General features: G+C 39.4%; 1 long non-coding RNA gene across 1 annotated transcript; it reads left to right on the top strand.

Annotated features, from left to right (window-relative positions):
* Nucleotides 1-3,682: 3,682 nt before the first annotated feature.
* LOC117435982 (uncharacterized) lies at nucleotides 3,683-7,266 on the top strand. The gene is made up of 4 exons (XR_004549529.1): nucleotides 3,683-4,122; nucleotides 4,499-4,566; nucleotides 5,903-5,962; nucleotides 7,203-7,266. It is a non-coding gene; the product is annotated as an uncharacterized lncRNA (long non-coding RNA).
* Nucleotides 7,267-7,628: the final 362 nt, after the last annotated feature.

The raw sequence follows: 7,628 nt of genomic DNA, 5'->3' as shown, positions 1-7,628 counted from the left end.
ACTGTTCTTGGTATCGGGAGTTTGATGATTCGTGCAGTTCTTTCTGGGCTCAGTCTTTGGGATCCCCCACTAATTAGATACCTGAGATATTTGACTTCCTTCTCTAAAAATTGCACTTTGCTCTTGGACACTCATAATCCTGCTGCCCTAGATAATTCAACAACTCCACCGTTTCTTCCTCCACATCCGATTGTTCCGCTCCAGTCACTAATAAGTCATCCATATATTGTAAGACTGTTACAGTGTTCTTTCATTGGAATTTTTCCATTATACCCTCCAATGCCTGTCTCCAAACCCCTGCGGGAGTACCGTCCACTTCAGTTATTGCTTTCTCCCAGTGCCCGGGTCTGCCCATTCAAATGCGAAAATATCTCGTGATCCCTCATCAAGGGGACAGGCCCAGAATGCATCTTTTAAATCTATTACTGAAAACCATATATATTCATGGGGTATTTTACTCATTATTGTCTATGGGTTAGGGACTACTGGGTGGCGTATCTGGACCAATTTGTTGACCTCTCTTAGGTCCTGAACCAGCCGATATGTCCCATCACCCTTCTTTACTGGTAATATGGATGTATTATATGGCGATATGGTGACATACATGGTTCCAACAATCCATCCTGAATTAATACTTTTATTACCAGTTGTAACCCCCTCCGTCCTTTGAAGGACATTGAATACTGCCATACCTTGACCGGTACTTCAGTATACATCTTGATTGTAAAGGGGGAAATCTGAAGTCAGCCCCTATTGCCAGGGGCTGCCCACACTTTCAGATCTATGTCCAATCCTTCCCTTAATATGAAAAGTTTCACTTCCATTGTCCCCTCCTTGGGATCAATCCTATTCCTAATAATCCCATTAAATCTCTCCCCAGTAAATCAACCAGTCTGATGCTATCAATAAATCCTCCCTTAAGGTTACTCCATTCCCTCTTATCTCTACAGAAGGAGCTAGATGTACATCAAATTTTTCTCCTTTTGCACCAATTACTGTCACAGTTTGGGAGGATGTTTCAACTCTGGTGGGTGTCTGTGTTATACATGTTCGTTGTGCTCCTGAATCTACCAAAAAGGTAGTATCCTCCTCCTGGGGTCCTGGTTTTAAATTTATCAAGGGCTCCTGGTCATCTTTTGACCCCAGGAGGCAGAGCCCCTGCCACCCCTATTCAAGGTCCTCTTGTACTTGGAAGATCTTTACATCCCTTTCTTGTGCTTAGGACACTCTCTTTTAAAGTGCCCTGTTTCTCCACAATAATAACACTTTTGCCCTTCATTCTGCCATGCATATTCTTGTGGCCAGATTTTCTTAGGTCGGGTTCCCCTCTCCTTCCGAGTCCCTATTCCCTTCTGCCATACATTCAGTGGGGGACTCTGAGGAATTCTGTGTGGTTTTGGATTTGTGTCTCATTACTTTGGTGATTCTGGTCACCATCCATTTGGTTTTCTCCTTTTGTTTTTCTTCATCCCTCCTCACATACACCTTTTGTGCCTCTTGTAGTAGTTCATTAAGTTCCTTATCATTCCAGTCCTCAATTCTTTCTCACTTTTTTCTTATGTCTCCCCATGAATGAGTCACAAAGTTTGCCTTTAAAAGCTGTTGTCCTGCCGGTGGACCCGGGGAAATTCCAGAGTATTGCTGGATATTTCTCCGTAATCTTTCTAACCACGCTGATGGGGACTCATCTTTACCCTGCCTTTCATCAAAGGTACAGCTTCTCTAATTCCCTTGATTATACAATTTTGATAATCAATCATATTCTGTCTGCCTTCCTCAGCATTTTGATTCCACTGCGGGTGGGCTACTGGCATTTTCTGTTCTCTCATCATTCCACCCACCCCCTGTGGGTGTTCTTGGTCCCACACTCGGATTCCTGCTACTCATATCATTTGTTGTTCCTCTAGAGTGAACGAGGTCCCCATAATCGATTGCATTACATCCCAGCTATAAATATTCAGCCCAGGAATTGATCCACCTGCTCCGCTAGTCTTAAGGGGTCACCTAAAAGCTTTACCACATCCTTTTTAAACTCCCTAATTTCAGCACTAATAAGAGGGACATTTACATAACCAACTCCCCCCTAGGGTCCCCCCATCGGGACCTCCCGCAGCGAATATTGAAATGCTTCATCTCTCACTTCCCTTGCTTGTCAGCACCAGTGTTTGCATCCCTGGACTTGACCCTGAGCAGTCTGCTAGGTCTAGGGCTGAGAGATTTGGCCAAGTTAAGGAGGCTTCATAGGGGGGCAGGGGTGAGTAAGTTAGAGCTGCCCCTGCCCCTCCTGCTCCTAAATTTTGCTGATCAGTGTCCATTCCTGCTCCTACAGGATTCGTGGGGTTTTGGTCTCCTCTGGGGTTAATGGGTAAATGTTCCAGGGGGTCCCACTGGTCCCCCTTTGGTTTCTTTTGTTTTCTTTTCCATAAGTTTAAGTACCCGAAATATATCTCAAGACCCCACCCAACAGGCTGCATAATTACTTTCTTCCTGATTAAACGGCTTCTTATTATTGGCAAATAGGTTTAATGCTTGACATAACCAGTCCTCATATGACCTGTATTGTGGCCTGAACAAATTATCTGGCCTGATGGGTCCCTTTGTCCATATAAACATACAGTATTGAACCATAGTTGCCCTGTCTATGGATTAGTACTGAGTTATTTTCCCAATTGTCTAACATAGCCCCCAAAGGACTGTCTGAGGGGATATTAGACGGTATTGGGTGTTTCTTTCCCCAGGACCCCTTACTACCAGAAGTCCGCATTCCAGAGAGAGGTTCAGAACACACACCTTTCATGGGTGTCCGGTTACTGGCTGAGTCCCTCGTGGGATATCAGAGTAGCAGTTAAAAGGACTCCGTACTCGCTTCGTATCTGTGGTACGTCTCACTCACACACCATTCACCTCTCTGGTCCTGACCACCTGGTAATACCCACAGACAGGCCCAAAGTTTTCTTACCGGGTCCTGTGCACACGTTTTAATGGTCACCACAGATTTATATACTGGATGTGTTAGCGTAAGAATACACACATAACCACCAGAATGGTTATATGAGGTGCTTTATTGCAGCGCTGGGAAACCAGGGGCACTCGCCCAAATCTGGCTTCCCCTTTGTCACATCGTGTTCACAATTTATACCTTAAAAGTTTCACAGTTAATGCATATTCAACATAGGTTGTTACATCACTAATACATATGCATCAGGGATTGCCCCATCAATCCATTACGGCATCAGACTCTTCTGCGCTTGCGCAGCCCCCTCTGGTGGTCGTCCTGATGAAGTAAGGAGTCTTCCTCAGACGAAGTAAGGAGTCTTCCTCAGATGAAGTAAGCAGTCTTCCTCACAGTGTACTTTTCACCTTTGGCACAGTTGGACGCCCCAGTGATCACACAACTCACTAAAACCAGCCCTATCTGTAATTATTCTGATAACTAGCATAGATTTGAAACAGTGTGACCTTCCTGCAAAATTTATAGCAGGACGGGCAGACAAGGACTATCCCAAGCTAGCAGATGGTTGGGAGGCTCTGTCTCTAAACTAACTGATAAGCAGAAGGATGGTGTGAAATAACTCATTCATGTTTAGTGGGGTCACTAAATCTTGTTATCTCACATTTGTGACTTTTCTAAAATAGGGCTCTTAACGCTTCTTTTTGGAAATCCTACAGCAACCGTTAGCATCTTCCTGAGTCGTATACCCTTGTGCTATAGGGTATATGACTCAGGAATATGGCAGAATTGTTGCATCATTTCTGATTTGCCTTGGATTTTCTTTCTGTTCCCCTTGAGGAACAATGAGGTCTTTCAATCTTGGAAGAAATTTAGGAATTTCAAGTCCCTGCAAAGAAACATGCTTGTTCTCTGTGTAGCTGAAAGAAGGCAGAACTTACTTAAAAGGCCTATCACCTTAAAATAGGGGACCTTTCTCTGGCCTGTGTGAGAGTAGCACTTTCTTAATTGCATTTAAATAACTATGTAGCATGATCGAAGTATACTTTCACCAAATCTGTTTCACTAAAAGTATTTTTCATGCTCTGCAGTAACTGAAGTGCTGCAGTTGAGTGATGCTCTTCGAGATGACATCCTTCCTGAACTTGGTGTTCGATTTGAAGATCATGAAGGTACCCAATTAGGTCTTATAACTTTGTAGCTATCTGTAGTCTTTCTGTTTTCGTAAGAAGTGGGAAAACAACCTGTTGAGACTAATCTGAAATAATCAAAAAAAACTCAAGGACTGCAAAGCTACAGCATATTATATTTCTGATGTATGAATATGTATTCTAGAACTGTATATTAAAATATATGTATAGAATATAAAAATGTACATTTCAATCTTTCTGATCTTTTTGTACAGTACCTAATTTCTTAGTCACTTTTGAGTAGTTAGCTGTATTTGCATTCAGCTTGCAAAGCCAAAATAGCTATTATAGGGTAAAACACTTATCTTTGACTATTGAAGCATTGGAAACCCATTTACCTATTTTTTGTCTTCTCTAGGACTTCCAACTGTGGTTAAATTAGTGGATAAAGACACGTTATTGAAAGAACGAGAAGAAAAGAAAAAGGTTATTAGTTTAAGCATTCTGTTTTTTAAATTTAAAGTAATGTGTAAGCTATGGGTACTTTTACATTTCTTGGATAACTTGGAAGAGAAATCTTAAGGCTAGCAACAAGGAAAATAATATAATTGATACTAAAATTTGACTGTATTCAGGAAAAGAATTTTTAAAACAGTAGGTTCTTGAAAATTTTATATGAGACCTAATAAATACCTCTAAGGTTTTTTGTTTAAGATTTTCATATAATTAAGGGATATTGAGTATTACAGACATACTGACTTCTCTGGAAGAACAATTCCAATCAGAAGCTGATTTGGACTTCTTTTGTCTGTAAAAATGAAGTTAACATTTTCCATAGAACTAGACTGTGTTTATCTGATTTGCGAGAACAAAATGCACTGGAAAAATCTTATTTAATGTAGTATGGATAAGTGAGAGATTCCTAGTGTGGGGGAAAGAATTTACTTATTACTAGATAAAGATTGTGAATTTTAATTCCCATTCACAAGGTCTGTATAGAAACCCTCTTTTTGGCACTGCCTAGCATAAATACTTGTCTTTGTAACATTTAAAATTAACACTTTGTATGTCTGTTTTCAGTTTTCACAAATTATAAAGTTCCATCTTGACTAGAAATGTTAGAAGACTCTGTCTGTGGAGATGTTTTCTGGACAAAGAAGAAGTAAAATATAGTTTCAGCCAATTCTAGATTTTTTATCAAAAAGACATTTGAAACCAGTTTGTATATAGCTGCTGGGTGTAACCTGCAGCTAGAGTACATTTTCCCTGGAAACAGTATTATGTTAAGTACTGGAAAAGCTCTTGGAGAAGCGATAGGTCTCTCCTATCAAGTGCAAGAGATTTTTTTTTTTTTTAAGTTGTGTAAGTTGGCTAAATTTGGATAGTTGTTTCCCTAGGAACATTAAGGGATACAACTGCTTCTTGAGAAACTGTAATGTCTTCACAGTTTGAGTCAAAAGCTTAAAATATCAGCAAAATATGGTCTTTCTTTAGAGTAATTTCCAAAACATGTTTCCCTGTGAAATGGCAGGACCATTTCGTTTGCAGGCTTTGTATATAGTCTTTTATATGTATACACTTTGCATGCAAAATGCATTCTGGACAGTTAAAAATGGTTTAACTGTGAATAAAAGCAAATGAAATCAAAGTCGTTCAGTGGGAAGCATCAGACAATTCTAATTATAAGGCATGGTGTTTTTGCTGCAGGTCACGCTGCCAGTTCTGCCTGTAATTAGATATCCAAGAGAGCTAGTTGGCTGGGATTTGAGAAATCAACCAAATTAAATAGTTACCTCTTACTCATTAACATTGCCTCTTGTAGGTTGAAGAAGAGAAAAAAAGGAAGAAAGAAGAAGCGGCCAGGAAAAAACAACAGCAGGAAGTAAGTCTTCAGATCCTATTAATCTGGTTTTGAAGAAAAGTGTTAACAGCAAGTCACATGCAGGACAGATTACATTAGAACACACGCTCTCTGCCTGGCCTTAACTGGGCCCCCATTTATTTTTATTGGTTTTTTTTTTCTGCGATTTCCTGCTCAGGATACCTTTGGCTTGCAGTTCAGGTTTGAATTTTCAGCTCCTATTATAGAGAGGCCATCTTTGAAAACACAACTGAAGGCTGCAAAAGCTTCTTAGAAGAACATGTTGCACTTATTTCAGTCCATAGACAGTATTACTTAATTGCCAAAGTAGTATCTTTCATGCCTCTTGGAGGACATTTTGCTTGTGTCATTTATTATTTTCTTCTCTTTCCAGTATTTTAGGTACGTGTGAAAAAAATCTGTTTTCTCTTTAAGAATCCAATTATTCCATATGATTAAACTCTGAAATGCAGTGGTTTGTAAAAATACATTTTATCTCTACCACTGGAATTGAGATAGCTGAGAGGTTTTAGGCTTTGAATGAGTACACAGCCAGAGAAGATGAACTTGTAAGATTATTTGCCATGCTGATGACTCTAACAGCACAGGAAGTGTGCTCCTGTGTTAAAAGAGGAAGTAAACATTTTGAGCGCCACATCCAGAGAGAAAACCAGATAAATAGTATTTATCACCCAAAAATTGCAAGTAGTTTTCAAGGTGATTCCCTTGCTTTGGGCATAAATTACTTGGAAAGGCTTTTGAGGTGTGCTTGTTTACAGATAAGTTTAAGTTCAGTTTATTTTCAATGCAATTACTTGGATCTTAGTTGTGCTGTGACCTGCACAGAAACCTGTGCTTGTCAGCAGGAAACTTGATAAAATTCATTACCTTTGCAGTGAATGAAAGGCTGAATACTCTTTACCCATAACAATTACTCACTTTGTATTGGCACCTAAAACACAAAGGAACCAAATTAGCAAAAATCAAATGCAACTTTCAGATTATATAAGCAAGTTACTTTGAGTTCCTGCAATACATCTATTTTATGCAGCAGATTTCTCTACAGATTTAAAACACACTTTGTCCCCCAGACAAGCACAGCTAAAACTTAGTGAGCTGTTTCTCACTGAAAATCTGAAAGTTTCTTTTCACATGATTAAAAATTATGAATAAAATGGGGTTTTTATTTGCAAACTGTAGTCTACAATATGTGACAGTTTGTCAGTAATTAACTGATATTAATGCATGTTTTATATTACAGGCAGCAAAACTGGAAAAAATGAAGATTCCACCACATGAAATGTTCAAATCAGAACATGACAAATGTTCCATGTTTGATGAAAATGTAAGAGACTTTTCTTCAGATAGAGTTTCCTTCCTCTGTTGTACATACTCCATTGTATATGTACATAGCTGATCTTGTTCCAATACTTCCAGAGCAGTACTATTTAACATAGCAAGAGCAGAGAAGGAGAGAAAGAAAAGGTGACATTATTTTTATTGCACATACCTTGCTTTAGGGAGCAAGGTTCTCTGTTAGCCAGCCATTATTTCAAGGGTATTTTCACTGTACATTGGTCTCCTTTGGCCTCTCTCATTGCAGAGCAAAACTGGGAGGAGGAACATGTATCAACCTTAACTATTCTACGATTCTATGTATGATACCTATTCACAGATTTGTTACCCT

Source organism: Melopsittacus undulatus, chromosome 4 (assembly GCF_012275295.1).
Source record: "Melopsittacus undulatus isolate bMelUnd1 chromosome 4, bMelUnd1.mat.Z, whole genome shotgun sequence".
NCBI classification, from domain to species: Eukaryota; Metazoa; Chordata; class Aves; order Psittaciformes; family Psittaculidae; genus Melopsittacus; species Melopsittacus undulatus.
This window is presented reverse-complemented; position numbering and strand designations above follow the sequence as displayed.